Below are 27,586 nucleotides of genomic sequence, written 5' to 3'. Positions count from 1 at the left end.
CCTTCCTGGCTCTGTGCGCTGATGTTGGCGATCGTGTCGGTGCCCAGAGGCTGATGGGTTGGATGCGGGGATCCCGGATTGTGACGTCATCGCCCAGGCGTATGATTTTATTTGGTTTCGTTATGATGAGAACCGTCAATACTGGGAGACCTACGCTCTTCACAAATTTTCACGTGTGCGCACAGTACCGTGTTGCTGACTGTAGGTGTGATGTCGGGGAGCAGGTCTCTGGAACCCCTTGTCTTGCTTAATTCAAATTTTATAGCCGTTGATTCATAACTGTCATCTCCTCCTGCCCCAGCCCCTGGCAGTCACCACTCCCCTTGTTTCTTCTGTGAATCGGACTCGCTTAGATAGCTGCAGGTCACTCCCTCATCCAGCCTCGTCTCCGTTTCTATTTTTGCTTGGTTGTGGATTTGTTGGGGTTTTTCTTGTTTGTTTTTTTGGTGGGTGAAGGGAGAGGACACTCAAGTCGATTCCTTTAGAGTGTGTAACTTTGCCCGCTGGTTTTCTACATTAAAAACAACAGAGACTTGCCCTGACCGGTGTGGCTAAGTCGTTGGAGCCTCAGCCTGTGTGCTGAAGGGTCTCGGGTTGGAGTCCCGGTCGAGGGCACGTCCCCGGGTTGCAGGTTCCATCCCTGGCCCTGGGGGAGGCGTGTGCCGGAGGCAGCCCACCTATCTCTCTCTCTCTCTCTTTCCGTCTCCTTTCCCCCTGCCCCCCTTTCTCTTTCTCTAAAAAATCAATGGAAAAAATGCCCTCAGGTGAACGCACACCCTCACACAAAAGTTGCAGGACTCGGTAGGATTTGGATCTCTGAGGAAAGCACCGGGGCGCGGGACGCTGTGATGGGCGCTGGTCAGAAGCCTCCGGGTGCATCGACGTTTATACCTGCGTATTGCTCTGCCCTTACAGCCGCGCCGGGATGTGCACACGGTGTCCTTTTTCCGTGTTTGGTATTTCAACACCGCCCGTGTTTGGGTCAGGACCGCGGGAGGCACTCGGATGACATTACCTTGACGCCCAGCCAGCGCGGGTGGCTGAGCTGGCAGTGTTCAGGTCTCGGAAACACCGCGTGGGTGGTGGTGGGGACCAGAGCCCATCGAGGCCGAGTGCTTCCACTGTGTCCAGGTTTTCCCACTTAAAAGAAGCATCGCTCTCTGAATGGGCTAGAGGTAGCAAAACATAAAAATCCGTGCACTTGAAGGAGCGAAATGTCATTGTTCTCCGGCCTTGGGAAGTCACTTGGGTTCGCCCTCATGGCTTCAAGGCACGTGGTAAGAGCTGACCTGTGTGGGTCTGCGTATATGTTTATGTAGATGCATATTCCCATGTGCATGTGTAACCAAAAGCTACTGCAACACTTTAGATCAAAGCAGAAATAAGCAAAATGTCAGAATGAAAGATGTCACTTTGCCTTTGTCGTTTTCTTTATTTTTGTCCAGACCTAGCTGATGTTTTAAAAATTGGTAATGCAGCCCAGCTGGTGTGGCTCAGGGGTTGAGCGTCGACCTATGAACCAGGAGGTCAGGGTTTGATTCCCGGTCAGGGCATGTGCCCGGGTGGTGGGCTCCATGCCCAGTCGGGGGCGTGCAGGAGGCAGCCGACCATGACTCTCTCATCATGGATGTTTCTATCTTTCCCTCTCCCTTCCTCTGTCTGAAATCAATAAAAACATTTAAAAAAAAATTGGTAATGTAAGTTATCCGGGATGGACCTGGACCACTCCTACTCCCCTTTGAAGGTGAGCACCTTTGTGAACAATGAGACCTAAATAGATAGACAGGGTGTGTTTCGGGGCAAACATCATTTTCTCTACATTTCCTCGAAGCTTTCTTTTCTTTTTTATTTTTATTTTATTTTATTTTATTTATTTATTTATTTAAATATATCTTTATTGATTTCCGAGAGAGGAAAGGAGAGGGAGAGAGAGATAGAAACATCAATGATGAGAGAGTCATCGATCGAGCCCGCAACCCGGGCATGTGCCCTGACCGGGAATCGAACCCCGATTGCCTGGATCCTAGCTCGATGCTCAACCACTGAGCCATGCCCGGCCGGGCTTCTTTTCTTTTTTTAAAAAATATGTCTTTATTGATTTCAGGGAGAGGAAGGGAGAGGGAGAGAGAGAAACATCAATGATGAAAGTCACTAATTGCATGCCCCTGACCGGGGATCGAGCCCACAACCCGGGCATGTGCCCTGACCGGGAATCCAACTGCCATCTCCTGGACCCTAGGTCGACGCTCAACCACTGAGCAATGCCAGCCGGGCATTCTTTGAGCGGTATTTTCTAACAAGGTACTGTCACCCACGTCTACGGTGAAATGATCTATATCCTACGTGTGATAAAATACGGCCCTTTCTTGTCCGTCGATACCGTGCCTTTGTTGCCTCCCGGGATGGAGAGTCTCAGGATGTTTACAGGGCCAAACTGCGCACTGTTTTGAAAAGGTAAACTCCTAACCCTTTTATCTGCCTTGCAGGAGATGCAAGTGTTTCTTTCTTCTGTGCATAAGAGCTCTGCTGAGAGGCCTTCTATTGAAGCCTCTGGCACAGGAGCCGGATACATTGTATCAGCACAGTAGACAAAGTAGCCTTTTCGTTCGGGGAAACGCCAGAAGCTGGAAGGCACAGAGGTTGAGAAACTCATAAATGGCTTCTTTGTGACCTGGGTCCCTCTGGTCCTGCAGGTTGCCTTTGGGTTCTAATTCTACCCGGGCGTTTGGAGTCCCAGGCCGCCTGCAGAGGGCACCGTCCCAGCCGACAGCCAGAGGAGGGGAATTAATGGGCAAGGGTTTCCCATCTGGGTTGTCGCCTGGCCCCAGCGGAGTGGGGGGGGTCTTCAGAAATTCAATGACACACTCTAAGTCTGCAAAGAGATGCGGGTTTCTGGCGCGTCCATCTGCTGGCAGGTGGAGCCAGGGGCCTCAGAGCAGGTACGGCGCCTTCGCAAAGAGCGGTTGCCTCCACAAAATAGTTTTGTTGGTAGATGATCTTGAGAGAGTCTTCGTCGTCAAACTTAGCTGAACCCCGTTGAACTACGTATAAGCATTGCTCCATTTTTGTATTTATATATTTTCATATTTATATTTATACGCCATGCATTTCTATAATTGCATTTATATCAGCTTATGAAGAAAGCATTTATTACCTAAACTCACTCTATTCCAAAATTTATCGGAAAGACTTTTTATATATAATGGATACAATTCATTTACCACTGTAATGTATTATAGTGACGTAATCCTTTAATATAATATTACATACGATTGTATCTAAATGTATAACCTATCTAATAAGTTAATGTAAATATATAAAAATTGATGTAAATGTACATACAGTGTAGAGATAGATACATAGATGAGATAGGTAGATAGGCTAAGAGGTAGGCAGTCGGATGCACATTTTTCCAGAAGAAAAGGTGACCTATGTGGTTAGAATTTCCAGGCCGGTCCACAGTGTCGACACTCATGGGTCCTCGGGAACGACAACGTCCCATTCCAGTGCAGGGGAAGAGCCGTCAGTGTTACCGTAGTAACAAGCATATCACAGCTCTCAGGGGAGCTCAGTTAATGGGTAGTCAGTGGGGAAATCTCGCGTCAGTGGGGACATATGTGGAACCGCGAATCTTCCTGCCTGGATGGCCAGGCATCTTCTGTCCCTGGAATACGAGGCAGCCTCTATCCGCGATGGCGTGGAGCTCGGCGGGAAAGACCCCTGCTGACCCCCATGGGCGTGCTGGTGGGTGGCCGTGGCACTCCTCTAAGCACCCGCTTGCCTACTGGGGGCTGGGTCACTTGGATGGCCTTGCTCACCCTGGAAAATTCATATGGTAGGTTTGGAAATGGAGTTCCTCAGGATATAGTCAATGTTTTCTGGAAGCTAGGGTCTCACTCCAGCGCCAAGTAGTTCTTTGTGTCCATGCTTTCATGCATCGCTTTTATTGAGCATGTACTATGTGCTGGTTGTATGCTGGCAGCTGAATTTAGTGTTGGTAGGATACAGATGAATTAGGTGTCTATCTGCTCCCCAAAATCCCGACCTATGGGAATGTTCATGAAAAGGTTATTAGGGTATTTAGTTCTTGTATATATCGCCCCTTCCCATTTTCTGGTATGTGTTTATGTGTGTGTGTGTGTGTGTGTGTGTATATGTGTGTGTGTGTGTGTGTGTGTGTGTATATATATATATATAAAGTATATATATACATATATATAAAGTATATATATATAGATATAAATTATACACTTTAACATAAGGTAGTAGAGCTTGGCTCATTAATTAACATCCATCCCCTATGGTCTTTCTTTAAAATCAATAAGCAACAGGTAGATATTTCAGCATTTCGAAGGCATGAACAACACCTTGAATTCCAATGTATCCGAGTATCAAAGACTGTAAAATCACAGATGATTGTCTCGGACTCTATCACCCCTCATCAAATCTGTTTCCAACCATTTAAGGTATTTTAGCTTCATGAAACAATGTTGACAACAGACAGTGACACTCATACCGGTGAGCTAGGGTTGCTGAAATAGGAAGTATAGATTGCATTGTCTCAGAGGAAAAAACTAAATTTAAATTAAAAATTTTTTTAAATGAAAACATGATAGTAATTGTTGGGAAGATTTCCTAAGTCAGGGATTTTAAATATATTTATATTTATATTTATATTTATATTTATATTTATATTTATATTTATATTTATATTTATATTTATATTTATATTTATATTTATAAATATATAAGTATATAAGTATATAAATATTTATTCATTTATTGATTGATTGATTGATTTCAGAGAGAGAGAGAGAGAGAGAGAGAAACATCAATGATGAGAGTCATTGACCGGCTGCCTCCTGCATGCCCCCGACTGGGGATCAAGCCCAAAACCCAGGCCTGTGCCCTGACCCGGAGTCGATCTCTGACCTCCTGGATCACAGGTTGCTGCTTAACCACTGAGCCACACCGGCCAGGCAGGGGTTCTTTCTTACGGAGGCTCCCAAGATAAAATAAATTTGGAGAATCTCCAATGCCACAGCCCTCTCTCCAATTTTACAGTAAATACAGACACATGAAGGACCCGAGGAGCCCCTCCTGAATGAATTCAGGAGACATCACAGATCACTGGAGATGCTTTGTAAGGAGTGTGGCCCAAATTACATAACTGCCGCCACCGAAGTGTGCTGAGAATCCTTCTATTATGTTTTGTTGACACAGAGCAGAGAGAAGAGCTAACAGGACCTAAGTACTCGAACGTGTTTAGATTGGCAAGGTAATCCGCAGAGATCAACTGGCTGGGATTTTCTTTCTTTTTTTTCCATTTCATTCATTTCTGCATCATTTGTTGAAGGGGAAAAAAAAGTGTGTGTGTAGGAGGTGGGGACAATGGCACAATAAAACATCAACCTCACTCTTATAATTAAGAACAAAGACGTTTTGCCCCGGCCAGTGTGGTTCAGTTGGTTGAGCATCTTCGCGTGCACCAAAGGCTCACTGGTTTGATTCCCCGTCAGGGCACATGCCCAGGTGTGGGCTTTATCCCCAGTCGGGGGCGTGCAGGAGGCAGCCGATTCATAACTCTCATCGTTGATGATTCTATCTCTTTCCCTCTCCCTGAAATAAATAAAATATATATATATATATTTTAAAAACCATGCAGCTACTTGTAAATCTACCCACGTGCCGGGCTTAGGTTGGGAGCACTTAGAACACCCTATAGTGTTTGAAAACAGTATCATTAGAAAATCACAACCGTTGAGATGCAGACAAGACATTTTTTAAAAAAATCAAAAAACAGATACAAAAAGAGAACCACGGATAAGGCAAATACCTGACTTTGGGGTTTATCTCTGCCTGTTAGTGCAGGGAGCTCAGGGTTAGCGGCGGAAATGCATCCCAGCAGGCGAGGCGAGACAAAGTATCTCTTGCTGAGAACAGTAAAGTGTAACAGGGATGCCGGAGTTACATAGTAGCTAAATGTTCAGAGACAAGAAACACGAAGCAGGGAGACTAGAAGAGCAGAGCAGAAAGCGGGAGAAATCTGACAGTGTTGCAGAGCACGACCGATGGACGTCTGCGAGACAGAGACAGGCGGGTGCCGTGGAGACCGTGCAACAAAGAGGAGCCAACACATGTATCCTGGGAAAATGCAACCTCAGCAACAGCGCTCTGGCGACTCAGGTTCCTAACGGAGACCCAGCGGCGGCAGGTTGTGGGGATAAAAGACCCGTTCAGACATTGAGCCACTGAAAATCCGTGGGAAGGTATTTTAGGGTGACTCAGGCTGCGGTGAGTCACCCTAAATATCACAGATCGAGTAATGTCCGTGAATTTACGGGATGATTCCATCGCCTGACAAGTTTCCCTTTGAGGATTAGCAAGAATTGGGTATGAATAGTTATAAAAATTACATGAAAATTACAGAAATAACCGTATTAATATGACAAGTTTTTGGGGTGTTTAACCCGGTCGCATCCAAATTAACATGCAATTGTTTAGTTCTGTAAATATGCATAAGCCCTGGCTGGTGTTGCTCAGTGGTTAGAATGTGAGCCTGATACCAAAGGGTTGAGGGTTTGATTCCCAGTCAAGGGCACGTACCTGGGTTGCAGGTTAGATCCCGGACCTGGTTGGGGTGCATGCAGGAGGCAGCCAATCGATGTTTCTCTCTCACATCAATGTTTCTCTCTTTCTCTCTCCCCCCCCCCTTCCTTTCCACTGTCTCTAAAACTCAATATGAAAAATTATCCTCAGGTGAGAATTAACCAAAAAAAAAAATATTTTTAAAAAAATCAGGATATATGTTGGGCATTTATAGAACTAAATTGTTGTTGATTTGGATGTGATGGGTTAAATAGCATATATATATATATAACATATATATTAATTATATATATTAAACACATAAACATATATATTTACATATGCACAAATAATTTACGCCATAAGAGAGTCAATAAACATTCAAATGAATAACTTTTATTGACAAACTTGAGTGTTTCAGTTCTATTGGTAAATCATCCCAAGATATGCGCTTACCTTTTCTCTCTTTAAATACGGTTTAAGGTCAAGAAAACTAAAAAGGGAAGGTGGTGCCAACATTGTATTTAAATGTAAACTGTTCCCTTCTCTCCCAAATACACTTTAATTTAGAGAAAACACACCTCTGTCTTAAAACCCTGCAGTGTCTCCAGGCGGGGCCTGGGGACTTTCCTGGAGCGTGGAGCTGAGCCCATGGGTGTCTGTCACACCTTGCTGGGCGGGTCTGGATTTGCAGATGTTGAAACAACTCTCTGTTCCCACACAACGGGCATCGCTTCTGGTTTCTCTGGAACTTTCCAGTCTGTGGGGTCTCCCCAGAGGGAAGTTATCCAGCTGCCTGAGTTTCTAACTGCCCATCTCCAGCTGCTCGGGGAGGGGGCGCAGGGCGGGGGGGTCCTTTCAGTCTCCCTGGGGCCAGATGCTCACCAGAGCTGGTCAAATGGAAGGCGTGTGCTTTTATTTCTTCTAGTCTGATATCAAACCTACTGGAAAAAGAAATCCTCTCTTCAGATTTAAGAACAATAGTCAAGAATACATTGTATACATTTTTTTAGCTACTTCTGTTTATGGGGGAAGCAAAGGCATGGATCTTAGAAAGGATACATTGTTACCCACTTTTAAAAGAAGATTTACTGTTGAGGCCTGGGGAGGGCGGTGGGGTGGAGGGGACACCTGTAATACTTTCAACAACACAGAAAATATTTAAAAACAGAAATTGTTATTTTTAATGACGATTCAGCTGGATTAAGGGACTGGTCCAAGGAGATGCAGGAGTTACAGTTGCTGAGCATGATCTATGTGGATCATCAGCAAAGCTCACTATTGACCCCCTATGTTCGGGTAAATGTTTGTTGTAATGGGGACCTGGGACACCTGGGGTGTTTTAGTGTCTCGGCTCTTTTCCAGGGGCTCTCTGTGTACCTGGGGGTTAATAATTGTTTGACAAACACATCTGCCTCTTTGTTGAGGGCCTTTTAAGCTTTTCACTATCACTTTTCTAAGAACTTGAGCCTGGAGGTGTGGATAAAGGCCTCTCCTTTGTCTGACACTATTTTTTTCATGATGCTTTAAACCAAATGCAATCAAAACGATTTTTTTTTTTTTTTAATTCCCGTGAGAGGCATTTTAAAATTTTAACTTAGTTGTTAAATTGCTTTAGTAAGTCTGGGTTGTACTCCTGCACAGTTAAAAACAGGAGTTGATTACTCCATTTGTTGGAAAGTGTCAGGGTCTGAAGCCGGCAGACCTGCCTCCCTGCTGTTATAATGCTGACTATTATTTTTACACATGGACCATTTTATAAAATGTAAACCATTTCTTTTTTGTTGTTTTGGTCTTTGGGACATTTTTGAGATACTGTTTTTATTTATTTTAAAAAATTTATTGGGGTGACCATTAGTTAATAAAATTATATAGGTTTCACCCAGCTGGTGTGGCTCAGTGGTTGAGCTTCGAGCCATGAACCACGAGGTCACGGTTCAGTTCCCAGTCAGGGCTCATGCTGGGTTGGGAGTTTGATCCCCAACAGGGGACGTGCAGGAGGCAGCCGATCCATGATGTTTCTCTCTCTTAGATGTTTGTATCTCTCTCTCCCTTTCTCTCTCTCTGAAAAATCAATAAAAACATTTAAAAAAATTATATAGGTTTCAGGTGTACAATTCCATAAACATCATCTGTATGTTGAATTGTGTTTTTATTTTTTCAGCTTTAAATGAGTTCTAGTTATACTAAAAAATATATAGTCCAGACAGTAGCTGCTTAGTTATTTTCCACACCAATTTAATAGTGTTGTGCCGGGGTTCATTTGTCCCAGGGAAGGCACCAAACCCAGTACTTTACGATGAACTAAACTTCACCCTTTATTTGCTGTTTCACCAGTTCCTACCTAATGCCCCTTTCTCACCCAGGGTCCCAGCACAATACCCCGTTTAATTTCCTTGTCCTGTTTCCCTGTGTGCAACAGTTTTATGACCTTGCTTTGCATGAGCTTAATAGTTTGGAGATATTATGTACAATTGGAGTTTGTCCGCTGTTGTAGACTGGGGCGTGTCTGTTGGGGAAGAAACACAGAAAAATAAGTTTCCCTTTCATGATTGTACCAAGGGCACAAGCCATCGACATGACATTCCCTGGAGATGGAGCCCATGCCACCTGGCTGAGGTCATATTTGCCAGGTATCTCCATTTTAAAATTACACACCCTTCCTCTTTCCATAATCTCTTCTTTGGAAGTAAGTCACTAAAGTCCGTTCATGGAGGAAGAAGGGAGAATTCAGCTTCATGTCTTGGATGATCCAGTATTTGATTATTAAGAATTCCTCTGTAAAGAATCGTTGTCCCTTCTCCCCAATTCATCTATTCGTTCCATCGGTCATTTGTATCTGTATGTGCCATGGGTATTTAATGTATCCTTCCAATGCTGCATTGTAGCAGTTCATTTATTTATTCCATCATTCACTTGTATCTGCACGTGGGCGTGGGTATTTAATGTATCCTTCCAATGCTACATTGTAGCAGTTCATTTACTTATTCCATCATTTGTATCTGTGTGTGCACATGAGTATTTCGTGTATACATCCAGTGCTACATTGTAGCAATTCATTTATTTATTCCATCATTCCTTTATATCTGTATGCGTGCATGGGTATTTAGTGTATACGTCCAATGCTACATTGTATTAAAATCCAATACTACATTAGTGTTGCTGCTTGGTTACTTACTTTATTCTGTCCCTATAGCTTGGACACCAATACGTTGTTGCACTTTGATAGCTGGTGAATGAGAGGACTCTGTGTTAAAGAACCGTGAGAGCAAGCCTCCCAGCCAGAGTTTGGACCTGGGTGGAAAAGAGTTTAATCTTGGATGGTGTCTGGATAGAGGAGGATTTTATTCTTGGAAGGTGTGAGGGACCACGGTTTCCGACTTTGATGTTTCCCTCACAGTCTCACTTGTATCGGTCAGCTCTGCTCATCTCGCTGGTCCAGGGGTGTCCAGCATACACAAATACTACCTTTCACCAGGAAACCTTCGCGGACAAAGTACAAATCTTTGACTGTGTTTCATGGTCTCCATCTGTAGTTTTCCTATGGAGGAAGCAAAACACCCATAGATCCCAGCTTAAGAATGGCCTGGGGTCATCCCTTCTCACAAGTTATCTTAGTATTTTTCTTTTTATCTTTATTGTTGAAAGTATTATAGATGTTCCCATTCCTTTTTCTCTCTTGCCCCCCACCACCTCGTTTCTGCCCCATCCCAGGCCTTCCCCTCACTATTTCCTGTGTCCGTGGGTTATGCACATGTGCATATAAGTTCTTTGGTTAATCTCTTCCCCTCTCTCACCTTCCCTCTGAGATTCCTCAGTCTGTTCCATGCTTCTTTGTCTCTGGTTCTACTTTATTCATCAGTTTATTATGTTCATTAGATTCCACATAGGGGTGAGATCATGTGATATTTGTCTTTCTCTGACTGGCTTTTTCCACTTAGCACAATACTCTCCATAACGTTGAAGGAACATACTACTGACCCGTGATACCCCTCTGATGAGGTTAGATTTCGGAATGCCAGCATGCATGGCCGCACACATTTCCCCTCATGATTGACATTCTAAAAAGTGGTCTATTCTCTTCACAGTATGAACTGGGTTTTAATATAAAATTTGAATATGCACACGAATGGTTATCACTTAAGTATATCTCAAGAAGCATTCTTTTGAGTTCTGGGAACTGGGTCCATCTAATGAATACGTCATTTAAACACACTGCAGCCTTTCCAAGGAGCCTTTAAGAGACAGTAGGATTTTTTGTGCTTTTTTTTGTGTGTGTTTTTTTTTTTTGGCAAAGAAAAATGTGTATTAAAGGAAATACAAAAATTTTGAAACCAATCTAATCGTCATTCCGCAAGACAGTGGTTAAACACTAAACAACTTGTGCAACAGCTGGTAGCAATTTTCTGACTATTTTAAACATAGATGGTCGTTATCTCTCTATATTACATTTTTATCTGTATCTATATCATGTGTAATGTATGTATATATCTGTACATATCACATATACATCATATCAGTGTCTATAACCGTTAATCTCATAACTCAATTATATCCAGGACTATGCCTCTATCATACTGTACTTACCTGTATTTATATTTGAATTTCACCCATATTTATATCACTACATTCATATCTTTATGTCTATATTAGATTTCTATTTCTTTATCTATCTACAGTGATACCATTTTGAAGATTATGTTATAGCAGAAGTCACTTGGTACTATTGCAAATATTTATAGCATCTTTTTTCATGATTTATTCTCTGAGAAGGTCATGACTTAACTTATTAATCCTTTAATTTTTGCCATTTAGGGTATTTCTGCAGTTTTGATCCTGTAACTTATTTCCAAATTCTTCCATATAAATTCCATGTTCTTCATCATAGGGCCATAGTTTTGTATGTGTGTGTGTGTGGGGGGGGGGGGGGTTACATTGTTTTGATTTGTAAACCTTTCTTGAATCCTTTTTAAGAAGCAATTTTCTATGGACTTGAAGTCTATGGAATGTTTTACTATTGAAAATTGAAAATATATGCAAAAATACAGAAACTGGAGTCATGGATGTCCTGCATCCATCCCTCAGGTTCAGCAATGATGAATGCACGACTCATCTCTCACATTTAACCTCACCTATTCCCCTGTTCTCATTATGGTCCCACATGATCCATCTAAAGACATGTCAGTGCTGTGGAGGGAAAGGGGCCCCACGCTCACCTGATGGGCTCAGGGGAGGCCTGCGGGGGGCCTTGCAAACTCAGAGGCCTAAAGGAGCCACATCGGCTGGTCTGAAATGAAAACTTTCTAACGAAAAGCAGTTTATGGAGGGTCGTCAGGTCCTTGGCTGGTATCTCCCCTGACAAAGGTCCATCTTTACCTGAACTGAGCCTGTCTATTGTCTTTTTGCATCTGGGATAACATATCGTTGGGATGTCAGAGTAATTTCCCTTTTTCCGGACCCCTCAGGGCACAGGCTCCGCTCTGCAGAGACCACAGGTCCCCTCACTGTCATCGAGTTAATTGTTGACTGTTACCCATCCTGCACCCACCTGAGTAAAAGACGTGCGTCCATCATTTTATTTTCTACCCAACCCCAGAGGTTTCCCTGCTTTGCTTCCTCCCGCCTCCCTCATCTGTCACCAAAGAATTTCATGGAACCCACATACGCCTCCTCTTTCGATTGTAATGTATAAAACAAGGTGCAAAACTCCCATTGTCGGGAGCAAAATCTCCATCCGTTCAGATCCTGCTTCCTGGCAACTGTCCACAGTGCGGCTCAAATACACTCACGCACATCTTCAGAGGCTTCAATGTTTCTTACATTAACTGTGCATTGTTCTAAGACACAAGAATCTTTTTTTGTGTGTGTGTATAGCCAGCACATCTTTACCACGCCTAAAATCACCAACATCAACGTTATATCATCACCTTTCAAGTCACAGAAATCAAAAAGTATTTTTCAATAGTGTCCTAAGTCCCCCAAAGTCAGCGCCCTGAAAACACTCGACTTGCCTATTAAATTTCTCCCGGCCGCTCTATCTCCCCCTCCATCTCCATTTCATGCAGTTTCTCTTCATCTTGTGTGAAAGTAGGTTATGGAATCAGCAAAATGTGGCACATACGCAGGTTATTTTTAAAAGAATGGGCGTGGTTTCCGTAATCCTCAGTCTTAGGTTACAGGCTCCCCAGGGACTGAGGCTTCCTGATTGAGGCCCTGCCCTCCCCAGGAAGAAAGCTTTGTAAATGCAGCCGGGTGTGGGGGGCTGTTCTTAGGAGTTACTGGACCTCAGGCTACCTGGCGTCCAGCTGACACACAGGACTGACCAGGGGGCAAAGAGAAAGAATGTCGGAAGCTACTCTTTGTTCCATCATTAAACACACACATGCACACGCACACGCACACGCACACACACCCTGCACATTTTGCCACTTTCCCAACTCACAGTTAACCTGATTACGTCCGTCTGTCTGAAGTCCTCGCTGCGAATTATATTTAGAATGATGATGAAGACCAAAGCCTAGCAACCCAACCTACACAATTACAGCGGGACGTCCATCTCATGCTAATGTCATTATGACCCAAATTAAGACCGTTTAGGGACAGGTGGCTAACGAGGCTGCTTCCTCATCACTGGGGGCTCATCTCACCTCCAGCTTTGCAGAGATGCAGTTGACCTATAACATTGTGTAAATTTAAGGCGTGCAACGCGTTGCTTTGATACATTTATATGTTGCAATATGCTCGCCTTGGCTAACACCTTCATCTCGCCACATAGTTGCCATCTCGGTTTTGTGGTGAGAACATTTAAGATCTATTCTCTTAGCAACTTTGAAATGTGCAATCCAGTGCTGGCAACTAGAACATTATATCCCCAGAATTTATTCATCTGATACCTGGAACTTTGCACCTGTTGACCCGCATCGCCCCGGTCCCCCAATCCTGGCAACGCTGCTCTACAATGTTGCTAACAGTTATTTCATCCTTTAGGCAAAGAAGCGTAGATCCTTTGGATACATGGTTACACATTGGAGAAAAATAATACACAGTAGGCAAGTAACAGAAACGGGTTATTCACCTTCTCAAACGAATGATCTTGCTAGAAATAGCAAGGTGTGTCCCGTACACGTGCGTGTGTGTGTCTGTGAGTGTGTTTGGCAAATTCGAGCGTCTAGAACATAGATTAGGGAAATTAAACTATAATTATTAGGAGATCATTGACATTTAGTATAAGGTGATGCGTTAGGAAATGTTGCAAACTAGTAAGTGCTGTATAATATTTAAAATGGTATTTGTTGCCCTGGCCGGTGTCGCTCAGTGGTTAGAGAGTCTCCCGCACACCGAAGGGTCTCAGATTAGGTTCCTGGTCAAGGGCTCGATCGCCCGCCCGGGTCGGGGCACATGCCCAAGGCAACCATGGATGTGTTTCTCTCATATTGAAGTCTGTCTGTTTTCCACTTTCTCCCTTCCATTCTCTCTGAAAAGCAAAGGAAAAAATATCCTCAGGCAAGGATTTAAAAAAAAAAAACACCCCAAAACCAAAAAATATAAAATGAATCAAACCTGATTTCCTCAGATATTTTGCAGGAATACATCCTTCTTCTAAAGCAAGGTTTGCTAACCTTGGCACTGTTGGTATTTGTCTGGATATTTGTGTGTGTGTGTTTTGTTTTTTTTTGGTAAGTGGCTGCTCTGTTCATTGTCAATGTTTAGCAATATCCATGCCCTGAAGTCCCTAGATGCCAGCAGCATATATGTCCCCATTTGTGACAATAAGATCTGTCTTCTGACGTTGCCAGATGTCCCCTGGGGGCAAAATCCGTCTCAGTGACAACGCTCTGTTATTTATAAAATGAGGTGTGCATATGCCAGGTTTGACACGGGGAATTTCATTGTGTTTGGGATGCTATCTGTGCCGGGCATGACCAGAAAATTCCAGCAAACTGTGCAAAGAGAGATAGTGTCCGCATTATTCTGCAAGCTCTCCTTCGTAACGAGAATCGACTGGATGAACCTTTATCAGTTGTAATGAGGATTTGGTGGCTATTTGGGGATAGTCAACATAATTCACTTTATCAAAAAAGAACATGAGACTGATTTATGGGAGTGAGAGCTTGAGAGAGTATTAAAAAAAAGAGAGAAAAAAATAGAGGAAAATCCTTGGAATGAAATGCAGCTGGCTGGCTTATGTAAAATTGGGCAAAATCGATGAAAGCAGTCGCCGGGCAGACAGCGCTGTCTCTTTTGATGCCCGGAATCTGATTTACCATCCAACCCGTGTGCACAGATTGGTGAGAGCTCTCAGTTATTTAGAAGTTATTAACATCGATGGAAGCCGTACCAGTGCTCAGCACAGAAAATTAAATTTAACACTCATCAAGATGGGGTTGTATTTTCTGAACTGTTACGCTGATTGATTGAAATTAGGTTCTTCAACAAAATAAGAAGTTTTAATATTCCGTGAGTGACTGCAAGATGGATTTATACGGGGGGGAAAAATGGGTTTTCAAGAGACGTATTATTAACCCCGGAGACTGGGAATTAATATCACTGGCCCCAAAGGATGCACTGTAACATTTGTCATCAGTGACTTCGTAATAGGTTATTTCGTATTATCGCTTTTAATTTCTGTGATAAATGGGCAACTTTTACATTTTTATGATAAAGGGATTATGCAAAACCAGTTATTTTTATTCAGATGGCAATAAAGTAACAATACGTTGCCCTGCCCCATTCAAAGTTGCTGACGTTAAATCCGTAGTAGTTTTATTTTAAATATATTTTTACTGATTTCAGAGAGATGAAGGGAGAGGGGGAGAGAGACAGAAACATCAATGATGAGAGAATAATTGATCGGCTGCCTCCTGCTCGCCCCCTGCTGGGGATCGAGCCCACAACCTGGGCATGTGCCTTGATCGGGAATCGAACCCCGATCTCCTGGTTCATAAGTTGAAGCACAACCACTGAGTCACACTGGTTGGGCCAAAATTCCAAAATTTTTATTTTTTAATTTTTTAATATATCTTTATTGATTTCAGAGAGAGGGAAGGAGATGGAGAGAGAGAGACAGAAACATCAATGATGAGAGAGTCATTGATCGAGCCCGCAACCCGGGCATGTGCCCTGACCGGGAATCGAACCCTGATCGCCTGGATCCTAGGTCGATGCTCAACCGCTGAGCCACGCCTGGGCAGGCCCCAAATTTTTATATGTGTATATATGTATGTGTGTGTGTGAGAGAGAGATAGAGAGAGAGGAGCGAAGAGAGATAGACCTAGTCCAATTTTCTCATCCGACTGCCAGGTTGAACAGTAGGAGCTAAACCTAAAACATCACGAGTCCATAAATCTCCTGCTACAGATAAATCAAGTGTTGTGGTTAAATTGTTCCCCTAAAAAGATATAATAAAAAAGAGCTAAGATCTGGAAGCAGCCCAGGTGCCCATCTGTAGATGAGTGGATAAAAGCTGTGGTGCATTTACACCGTGGAATACTATGCAGCTGTGAAAAAGCAGCATCTGTTACCCTTTGGGGCACCATGGAGGGGCCTGGAGAGTATTATGCTGAGTGAAATAAGCCAGGCAGAGAAAGACAAGTATCCCCATGATCTCACTCATATGTGGAATCTAATGAACAAAATAAACTGATGAATACAATAGATCCAGAGACATGGACGCATGGGACAGATGGAGGGATCTCAGAGGGAAAGGAGGGTGGTGGGAGGAGAGATTAACCAAAGAACTTAAATGCATAGATGCATGACCCATGCACACAGACAATGGCGTGGGGAAGGCCTGAGGAGGGGAGCAGAGTAAAGGGGGTTAATGGGGGGGGGCAGGGAAAGGGGGACATCTGTAATACCTAAAAAATGAAGAAAATTAAAAAAAAATCCTAATCCCACACCATGGGACCCTGTTTTCAAATAAGGTCTTTGCAGAGGTAATGAAGGTGAGGCCATGCAGGTGGCCTTCATCCAATAGGACTGATGCCCTTCCACGGGGGGGAAAATGCCCTGTGAAGACCCGCCCGCTGGGAAGACAGAGACAACCAGGGAGAAGGCAGCCCATCGCAGAAGGAATCAAAGTCCGCAGAGCTGCAGCTACAAGCCAGGGAACACCCGGGATTCCCCCGCCCCCCAATCCAGAAGAGGCAGGAAGGATCTTCCCTGGAGCCTTCAGAGGGAGCGTATCTGGGGTGGGGGTCCCCCTGTTTTCTTTTCATCTTCACCCGAGTATATTTTTTCCATTGATTTTTTTTTTTTTTTTTTGACTGGAAGGGAGGGAGGGAGAGAGACAGAGAGAAACGTCAATGAGAGAGAAACATCAGTATCATCAGTCGGCTGCCTCCTGCACCCCTCCTTACTGGGGATCGAGCCTGCAACCTGACCGGGAATCAAACCCTAACCTCCTGGTTCGTAGGTCGATGCTCAACCAACTGAGCCACACTGGCCAGGGCCCAAAGAATATTAAAAAAAAAAAAAAAAAAAGAAGGCAGGGTGACATTGGCCTTTATGTCAGTAAATTTTGCAACCATTCAACAGCCTTGAAACCCAAAAACCAGGCCAGGCAGAGCCGTGTGCAGCTGGCTCTGCAGAGGGTTTCCGGGAGCTTCCTGCAAGCTGGTCGTAGAGTTATTTTGTTTCTTTGTTGTTGTTAATGCTCACGCGAGGATATTTTTCCCATTGTTTTTCAGAGAGAGTGGAAAGAGAGAGAGAGAGAGAGAAACACTGATGTGAGAGACACACATCGATGGGTTGCCTCCCACACGCACCCCAAGCAGGGCCAGGAATCGAACCTGCAACCCAGGTGCATGACCTTGACCGGGAATTGAACCTGCTAACTGTTTGGTGCATGGACTGTTGCTCTAAGCACTGGGCCACCCTGGTGAGGGCGGGGTCCCCTTTTTAATGACTGTCCTTGGAAGGGAAACAGCAGTTTCCCTCCACTCTAAAACGAGCGGGTTGGACCCGTCTCCGGGTCCTTTCCAGCTCCGCTGATTCGAGAGCCCTGATCCTGGTAATTAAGACTCTTGACTTGAACGCTGCTCGTTGGCAACCATAATCAGTGACGCCGCGGCGTCCCTGAGTTTTCTGAATAAACTCCGTTGTGACGTTGTTAAATGTCGGAGACAAGCAGGAAAGAAGGTTTGCAGCTCGAAATTGTGTGATTTAAACCAGACTCAGCCCTGGTTGGTGGGACTCAGTGGTTAGAGTGTCGGCCCAGGTGCACGGAAGGGTCCCGGGTTCGAGTCCCAGTCAAGGGCATGCACCTGGGTTGCGGGTTTGATCTCCGGCCCTGGTTGGGGTGCATTCGGGAGGCAGCCAACCGATGTGTGTCTCTCAACTGATGTTTCTCTCTGTTTCTCCCCCTTCCCCTACCTCTAACCTTCCCCCCTTCCAGTCTCTGTCTGAAAAACAATCGCTGGTCTACACTAACACACACTCCAGCCCCTCTCCTCTCCCTGGACCAGGGGGGCGCACACTCAAGTGCTGACTTTCTAACCATTGCTTCCTGGTGACCAGCCCCCTTTCTGAAGCGATCCAGGTGCCCACCAAGAGTCGCCTCCTTAGAACAAAACATACTCCCCTCACCCGGGGGATTCCAAGGGCTTTAGGAGCTGTGTCGGGAACCAGGGCCCAAGACCAAACCTTAGAAAGATGCTCCCAGTGTTCGCACCGCTTAGGACCTTAGAAGGGAAGTTGGAGCTCTGTGCCAGGAGCAGCGGGGTGGGGTTAGGGACTAATATATACATATTTTGTATTATTTGAGACATAGCCTTACTTTTTCCATCACATGTTCTGCTCACTGCCTTCTCCCCCCACCAACATTTAAAAAATTTATTGTATTTTTATTTTTTAATCCCCACTTGAGGATATTTTTTCCATTGCTTTTCCGAGAGAGTAGAAGGGAGACAGAGACACACACACGTCCACGTGAGGGAGACACACGGATTGGTTGCCTCCTGCACGAGCCCCGACCGGGGCCAGGGTTCGAGCCTGCAGCCCAAGTACGTGCCCTTGGCCAAAATCGCACCGGGGATCCTTCAGTCGGAGGGCTGATGCTTTAACCACTGAGCAAACCGGCCAGGGCCTGCCTTCTCCGCCTTTGAGGAGCCTATCCGGCATTCCTCTTTGCTAATGCATTTGCACCAGAGGAGCCCGACCACCTCACACTTCCTAGCTGTGCAAATTTTAGTAGTTGATGTTCATGTTTCAGTTTTATCATCTGTAAGAGAGTTATGATGAGGGTACCTGCCTGCTAAGGATATTTGCAAAATAAATAAGTTAATAAGGCACTTATTTATAAATAAGTTAATAAAGCACCTTAAAATATAGTCTCGCCGTGGGCATCGAAGGCGGGCTCTTTGTATTTGTCTTTGACCTAACGATCCTATTTCTTAGTCTAAATATATATATTTTTAAAATCTGTTTTTATTGATTTCAGAGAGAGGGAGAGAGAGATAGAAACATCAACGATGAGAGAGAATCATTGATCGGTTGCCTCCTGCACGCCCCCGACTGGGGATGGAGCCCACAACCCGGGCATGTGCCCTGACCTCCTGGCTCATAGGTTGACACGGAACCACTGAGCCACACCGGCCCGTCTTAACCTAAGTGTTTTACAAAGGATGGCTTCATATTATACTTAGATCAACCCACAATTCCTTTGACCTATTTTGCTTCCCACAGTGAGCCCCGCCCCCTCCCACCTGCACAGCTCCGCCCGCAACATTGTTTCATTTCAGCGCAGCCCGCATACCGGTTGGCTTTTGGTTTTGTGCCACTCAACCTGTTACAAAGTAGTCAATTTTCATGAGCCACTTTCCCTGCCTGGAACATCCCGCCCTCTTCCCGCTTTAAAAGGGTCCCGATTGTTTCCATACGGAGCCCAGTCTCACAGACGAGCTGCTGGAGAAACACGTAGTTTATGACACTCTCTTGATAGTTGTTGAACAAATGAGAAATCGAACGGTGCCCGTTAAGGACAAGTGTCAAGGACGCGGCCGTGGCAATTTTCCTGGACGTGTAGACGAGCCGGACAGGCCACGAAACCAACTTGTCGGACGAGGGACTTTCTGTTTAACCTCAGGGGAGACGGGTTTCCCTGGGTGGTTCAGCTGGGTGTTTCTGAACTACCGCGGTTTACTGAGACCGTATGGATCACTCGGGATCCTTACCTGGTTTACTTCGCAGCCACCGCTTACCTTCCAAAATCGCTTTGCCAGTATTCATACCCCTTGAGTTTTTACCGGTTTTTGGTATTTTTTTAAAGAGGGTGTCATAGCAAAGTTTTGTCAACTTCCCCCCTTCCATTCTAGTCCATGCCTAGACCGTTGAGACTGATGGATTTTTAGGAACGTTAAGGATTTGGGAGCTTCACCGTTTACAGTCTTACGTGGAAGGGATGCATTTGCCCCGCTGTGCGTTTTGGCTCCACCTTTTGCTGGATGGACGACGCTGTGTGCTTTTGAGTTTTGTGGTAAATATTTGGGTCAAAATTAGCCATGTGGGCAAGAAATGAATTCCTCCCTCCCTCCCTCCCTCCCTCCCTCCCTCCCTCCCTCCCTCCCTCCCTCCCTCCCTCCCTCCCAATTTTAATCCCCACTCAAGGGTATATTTTTATTGATTTTAGAGATAGAAAAAGGGAGAGGGAGAGAGAGAGAAACATCCATTATTTGCCTCCCATATGTACCCTGATCAGGAGTTGGGCCCACAACCTGGGTATGTCCCCTGGTCAGGATTCGAACCCATGACCTTCGGTGCCCTGGACAATGCTCCAACCAACTGAGCAACACTGGCTGGGGCATGAATTTCTTTTGAATTATCAGAATTTGGGGGGGGGGCGGTGATTGGGGAGGAGCCGAATTGTAAAATTCATTATATATACATTTTCATTTAGTCCAAATTGAAATATCTCTTTTTCTTTGTTTCATTGGCGTTCATAATGCTACAAAGGAAACCATTTGGACATTGCATAAAAAACTGGGAGCAAACCCAAGACAGAAACAGATGTTTTATTAAATATGTGTCTTGTTAAAAATGGTTGTAGTCGGAAAGATTGTTCTGCTTGAGAGACAGAGATAAAACGGGCTAGACAAGTTAGGGTACAAATTAAGGTCACTTATGCTAATTTGAACATTTACATACACTAAATTTAGAAACATCCAGACGACCCCACGGAAAGCTAGAGATGACTCCTTTTCTCCCCTGAGCATGACCTTTTTTTTTAGCTACTCAAAAAAAAATCTACCGAAATTAAACTGATTCTTCTCAATATTCTTTTAGAAACTCAGCAGGGCGCCGAGGCTCGAAAGAAAACTAAATATATCACGGACGCTCCTAGGGCTGTTTTTCAAATTTAAAAATACCTCCGATACACACTCAGGTGTTAAAAATAACTTTGTATCGTCTCGTGTTTGTGTTGTTTGTGTCACTAGGGCTGTTTTTTCAGATTTAAAAATACCTCCGATACACACTCAGGTGTTAAAAGTAACTTTGTATCATCTTGTGTTTGTGTTGTTTGTGTCACTAGGGCTGTTTTCCAGATTTAAAAATATCTCCGATACATGCTCAGGTGTTAAAAGTAACTTTGTATCGTCTCGTGTTTGTGTTGTTTGTGTAACTACCTGGGAGCCTTAGTCAGGGGCGATGTCAGCACCTTGGGGACCCTGAGTTGTACTCGTGGTGCAGGTTTCTTGGAAACCCTGGGGAGCCGGGAATAGTTTCCTCGTATTTTCATAGGTTGTGCTCTGAAAAGCACGACCCTTCAGGACCCTCTCTGCGGCCGTCTCCCAAGACGTTGTCCGAGAGGCCATCTCTCGCGAGCACGACTCTCTCTGTCCCCCCGACAAGACCAGAAGGTCCTCGAGGGAAGGGGCTGGGTTACAGTCGTCTTTGAAATTCCTTTTCTGCCTCATCTCACGTAAGGCCTCCGCTCACCGGACATTTCTGAAATGACAGAATGTGGGATTTATAGACAATACGTACAGGGGATTTTTCAGATACGAGAAAACCCGGGCACGTGTGCCCTAGGCCAGGAAGCGAACGGTGACCTCCTGGTTCACGCAGGCCGACGCTCAACCACGGGGCCACGAAACCGCCGTCTACGAAAATATTTATATCCTTCCGTCTTATGTTCTAGGTTTCTTCCTGACCTACTCCCTGGGGACAGCCGGAATGGCTGCGAAGGGCTCGACGAGTCCCCACGTCTTCGGCTGTGAAGATGAAACGGCGTGGAGAGGCTCACTTGAAACGCTTTCGTAGGGTGGAAAACAACAGCTCTTAGCGTCCACGCCTGAGGTGGCTCCAAAGGTTGGTTCGCTTCCACCGCACTATTTAGAGGTGCCTTTGAGGGATACGGCGTTTTTCTGGTCGCATTTGCGAGCATATCAGTAACTCATCGGTATAGGTTTGCTTTGACTAATTTCAAATAATCACGGGCGATCCTTCACTATGCATGATGCCCGGCGGGCACTAGCCTTACCGGGGGTACCACTTTGTAAATTATAGAAATGTCTAACCGCTATGTTATACACCTGAAACTAATATAATCTATATTTTCTACTCTTATTCTCACCTGAGGATATTTTCCCATGGAATTTTAGGGGGAAGGGAAGGGAAGGGGGGAGATTGAGAGAAATTCTGAAGTCAGAGAGACATTGATTGCTTGCCTCCCACACCTCACACCCCCCAACTGGGGGCAGGGACCCAACCTGCAGCCCTGGGACGTGCCCTTGACAGGGAATTGAACCCGAGACCCTCCGGTGCACAGGCCGACGCTCCAATCGCTGAGCCACGTCGGCCAGGGTGATAATATTGAATATCAACTGTAATAGGAAAATTTTAAAAATTAAAAAGGCGCTCCTGGAGATGAATTAATCGCTTAAGAACGGGGTACGTCTTTTCAAACAATACGCGTATGGTAGGGTATAGCGTTACGGGAAAAGATGATAAAATGTAATTTTGTATGAATTTCAGAATAATCAGCTCTTTGTAGCCGTATGAATCTGACTTAAGGCCGTGGATAGCACGCCATCCAGTCCAGCCTAAAACCAACAAGTGTTTTAACCCTGAGAATTCATTCTTTCTAAAAAAAAATTAAAATACATTTCAAATTCTTAATTTAAATAAGCTGGATCTAACATATACGAGCACGGAGTCGATTACCTTAAAAAAAATTAAAAATGAGCAGTGTCCTGGTCAAACGCACGAGGCGGTGACCTCCGGCCGCCTGCTTTGACCTTGACTTGCCGCGCGGACGAAAGCGGTTGGTTCTAGAATCCGCGTTTCTCGAGCCGTCCGTTAGGGAACCGGCGAGGAATTACTTTATTCCAGCTGCTTCTCGTAACCCCCTCCCGCCCCGAAAGAAAGCTCATAAGGACGCCGTCAGCGGGGCTTTTCGAGGCAATGCCGCCACGTCTTTCACTGAGCGGGGCCACGTGTGTCGCTCCGTTTTATCTCCACAGGAGAACGATGCGCTGAGATGGGAGAGGAGCCCAGCGGATTCCCAGGGAGGCGTTTCTGGCGGCGTCTCTCCCGGAAGGCGATGTGATGGTGAGTGTCGGGAACTAGGCCTGGTCTCCGGGCCGGCGTTTTTCGGCTGCATCTGCAGCGTGGCTGAAAGGAAACGTGGCCGTGGGTTCAGATGGTGGTGACAATAGGTTCATTTTTTTTTTTTTTTTTAAATCTATTTCAAATGGACACAAAGCACAAAAGTGGGGATTTTGAGTGCGGTTGGGGCGCAGGAAATGGCAGGCGTTTCGTTGGAAATAGAGGCCGGGTGAGGACTCCTGGTGCTGAGGGAGCCACGGCGCAGGAATTACTCAGCCATCTGCCCCACGGGGCCCCGAACCCGCCAGAATTCGCCTGGCACACGTGCGTCCCCCCCAAAACCAGGCATGTTCAACCCATTTCATCTCAGGACACATGTCGAATAATTCCTAAAATCCCGGTTCCTTCCCGCCGGCCGGCTGTTGCTGTGCTGGTTGCTGGAAACAAAGTCGGTGCCTCTGACTCCGTGGTCAGGTGTCTCGTGTTTTAAACGCGCGGGCGGCTGGTGGGTTGAAAAACCGCCGTCCTAGGGCCCACGTCTCAAGCGACGGAGTAGCCCCCGCCGCTCCTGGGACCGTGTTTTGCGCAGAGGGTCGTGCGCCACGTGGTTCTCCTGCAGGCCGGGCGTCCGCTGGGGCCGCAGGATCCTTCTGTCCGTCTGGGCCCCAGAAACCTTGTCCCCCTGGCGCTGAATTTCCGAAACGGCGTGTTTTTAACCAAGTTCGCAGCTGGTGGTTACGTCTGTCTGCGGTTCGGGGGCGAATTCAAGCCCCGCGTGTCAGGAATTCGAGCCAGCTGTCTGCCCCACGTGGCCCAGAACCCGCCAGAATTCGGGTTTTTAGGGCAGCGATGAAATACGGGTTATTTACCGATTTTTCTCATCCACCTGAGCGCCAGGGCTTCCTGCCGCCTGTCAAAATCGGGGCCCCCCCCGGCCCCCCAGGTTGGCTCTCCGGCGTTTCTTTACAGGGGAACGCGTAATTTCCGTCGTCCCTGCTCGCGGGGAAAACGTCTGTGCCGCGTTTCTCCGTTCTAGGAGGTCGTCTTTGCCCTTCGACGAATCCTTCCTTCTGTCCGACGTGATCGCCGAGCGTTCCTTCAGGTTTCCTGCCGTAAAAACAGACGAAATAAAACAAAAAGAAGCTGATTTTTCCTTTCCAAAGACAACGTGTCGTGCGCGGAGACGGAGGCCCTGGCCCTTTTGGTCATGAACATGCAAATCCGAAAGGCGACCGTGGAGAAAACAAACGGCCCGTCTGATATTTTTATCGTCGAGATTTATCTGTTTTATCAAAGGCTTTTAACGCGCACTCACGTCTTCCCAGCGCCTGCCCTTAAATAAGCCGTCACAGCACTTTCTGCGAGTCCCTTGTCTTCCGAATTGTGACTTTTTTTTAATACTTCACGGGCTTTATTACGATTGCTATTGTCTTTCAACTTTATTTAATTTTAATTTTTTTTTAATTATTTTTTTTTGTTAACCTTCACCCAAGTGTATTTTTTTCCATTGATTTTTTAAAAATTTTTTTAGAGAGACTGCGAGTGAGAGAGAGAGACATCGATTGGTTGCCTCCCCCGCTTTCCCCAATGGGGGCCTGGATTCGAACCTGCAACCCCGCTACGTGCCTGGACTTTGGACTCGAACCCGCAACCCGTAGGCATGCAGGTTGACACGCTAACCACAGAGCAGCACCGCGCGGGCCTCTTATTTTATTCGGTATTGGTTTCGGGCCTACAGCTTCGAGGTTAGACAATCATATACTATCCCGCCCCCCAATATTTCCAGCCCCCCGACTGGCACCGTGAGCGGGGATCACAGTGGCATTGACTCTGTGAGTTCGGGAAGGTGTCATTCTCCTTCCCCGTCTGGAGGAGCCTGGACATAAAGCCGAGGCCTGGTCTCGGGAGGCCCCGCGTTGGCCACACACCAGCAGCCGTGGGAGCAGCAGCCCCGGGCACCTCGGGGTGGGGGGGGGGTGAGGCTTCCAGCCGCGGTGCAGGCGAGATGCAGGCTCCTGACGTCAGGCTCTCGGGCGGCGGTGGACTCGCCGCTCAGGCCGTGACGGCTCCCATCAGGAGACCCGAAGGGACCGTTATAGAAGGTGCAGGGCCCCGGGCGGGAAACCAGAGCCGAAGACGGGTTATTGTCTCGCCCGCAGGCACTTGGCTGCTCTCGGCTGCGTTCGAAACCACCGGCCAGCCTCAGATGTCCCTGCAAAAGTCTCCTTGCCGGCCGCTCCGAGGAGGCTGATGCTCTGGGGGGCGATGTGGAGGGTGACCCTGCGTCGCAACGTCCCGTAGGGCCTCCCCGGGGTGGCTGGACTAGGTGCAAATGCAAAGGACAAGAGGGCCTTGGGTCCCCGGCGCCCTTCACGGAGCTGTTAGCGTTTACGAGGCGGGTGCAGGGTTTAGCGGGGAAAAAAACACACGGGCCTGTGAGTTTGGGAGCATCTTTGTTGTAAGCTGGCCCTGCTGCTGCTTCGCGGTGTGATTTTTATTTGCTTTAGTTTTCTTTTTAATCATTTGAGGGTATGTTTTAGAATAATGTTTGCATTATTTATTGAGTGTGTTTTTATTGATTTTGAAAGAGAGAGTCATGGATCGACCGCCTCCTGCAGGCCCCCGACGGGGGATTGAGCCTGCAACCCGGGCCTGTGGCCTGACCGGGAATCGAACCCACGACCTCCTGGTTCCTAGGTCGACGCTCAACCTCTGAGACACGCCAGCCGGGCCTTCGCTGGGTTTGGATGGCCCGCCGGCTTCCGATACACTCACAAAATAGAGAGACGTGTGATTCTTTCCACAGGGACGACTCCTGCACACGGAGCCGGCCCGCGTCCCCCCGGCCCCCGTTATCTCAGGGCGCTTTCGGCTTCTTATTTCAACCGCAGGACTTGGCGTTCCCACGGGCTTCCGTATCCCCCGTCGCCTCTGTTTCGGGGATGACACTGAATTTTCAGAGCATCCGCTGGCCGCAGGCAGCTGAAGGGGTGACCTTGGCCGTGTCCTCGCGGTGGGAGCTGGGGCCTGGGGCGCGAAGGGATGTGACAAAGGTCCCCCGGCCAGTTAGTGACACAGCCCGCCGCGGTCCGAGGTGACCTCTCTCTCCGTTTGCACGATGCCCTCAGGAACCTGTGGCTTTTTATGGTCTGTGCAGGCCAGCGGTCCCTTCCCTTGGGTGTGTAGCATCACCTTGGACAAAAACGACGCACGTTTTTGATTTGTTTTTTAAAATCTGAGATATTTGGACAGTACATGCGAAAATAAAGTTACTGAGTCAAATTGTATAGACATGTGTCTCGATTAAAATCGGCACGGCCAAGGATTCAAGAAGAATGTGCGTTAGATACACATTTAAAAATAAAATTCAAACAAACATGCCCATTGCCGGAGCACAAAGTCGGACATTGCTCACATTTTTGTACGTCCGTCTGAGGCACGTCCCGCCCACCGCTCAGAGGCAGTTACTATCCCAGAATTTGGTTTTAACGGTGTCTTTGCTAGTTTACTATTTTAGCACAAATGTAGCTCGGAGCAGTCGTTTAGTTTTTACATAATATTATATAAGCGAGATCATACCATATGTCCTCTTCCACGCTGTGTGATCCGTTTTGATAACAGATAATCTCCGGTTTACCCATTTTTCAGTGCTGTGTAGTATTCCGGTTAACTATGCCAGCATTTACTTATTGGTGGTCCTATTCATGGACATCTGGGTTATAGACTATAGTGTGTGTGCATGTGTGTGTGCATGCGTGTGTGTGCATGCATCTGTGTGTGCATGTGTGTGTGCATGCGTGTGTGTGCATGTATGTGTGTGCATGTGTGTGTGTGTGCATGTGCGTGTGCATGTGTGTGTTGTGAGCCCATGCACGGAGCCGAGGCTAAGCGTGGAGGTAACAGGTGCGCGGCCCCACCTCAGGGCTGAGCTCCGTGTTCTCAAAAAGATGTCATAGAAAAGGTTGAGTTCTCACCAGAAACAAAACCCAAAGGACGGGAAATGAGATTATCGATAAGTTACACACCATTTGGGAATAGCTGTTAGAGCCTTTAAAAACAAACAAAAAAAGAAACAGGAAGGCTTTGGGTATTTATTTCCATTAATATTTCATATACATTCCTTTAATTAAAAGCTATCCTTGCTTTGGCCGGCGTGGCTCAGTGGGATGAGCATTGTCCTGTGCACTGAAAGGTTGCGGGTTCGATTCCCAGTCAGGGCACGTGCCCAGGTTGCAGGATCGATCCCCAGCAGGGGGCGTGCAGGAGGCAGCCGATCCACGACTCTCTCATCACTGCTGTTTCTCTCTCTCGCTCCCTCTCCCTTCCTCTCTCTGAAATCAATAAAAACTTATATTAAAAAGGAAGAATTACATGGTCCCAAAAAGTCGACGGTGCTGAGGGTGGGAGACCTTAGCTTTTACAGTGTATTTTTTTTGTGTGGGCAAATGAGCCA

At 46.3% G+C, this 27,586-nt stretch overlaps 1 protein-coding gene across 4 annotated transcripts in view; it reads left to right on the top strand.

The window, feature by feature from the left end:
* Nucleotides 1–27,586, top strand: part of LOC308551951 (neuroligin-4, X-linked) — a 132,544-nt gene that overhangs the window by 7,136 nt on the left and 97,822 nt on the right. For all 4 annotated transcript variants that reach the window (XM_081126866.1, XM_081126863.1, XM_081126865.1 and 1 more), the window contains exons 2-3: nt 21,725–21,894; nt 23,049–23,136. The gene's annotated coding sequence lies outside the window, so the exon portion shown is untranslated. The remainder of the gene's footprint in view (nt 1–21,724; nt 21,895–23,048; nt 23,137–27,586) is intronic.

The sequence above is a fragment of the Miniopterus schreibersii genome, assembly GCF_964146895.1.
Source record: "Miniopterus schreibersii genome assembly, chromosome: Y".
NCBI classification, from domain to species: Eukaryota; Metazoa; Chordata; class Mammalia; order Chiroptera; family Miniopteridae; genus Miniopterus; species Miniopterus schreibersii.
Note: the sequence above shows the minus strand (reverse complement) of the source record. Positions and strands in the feature narration are given on the sequence as shown.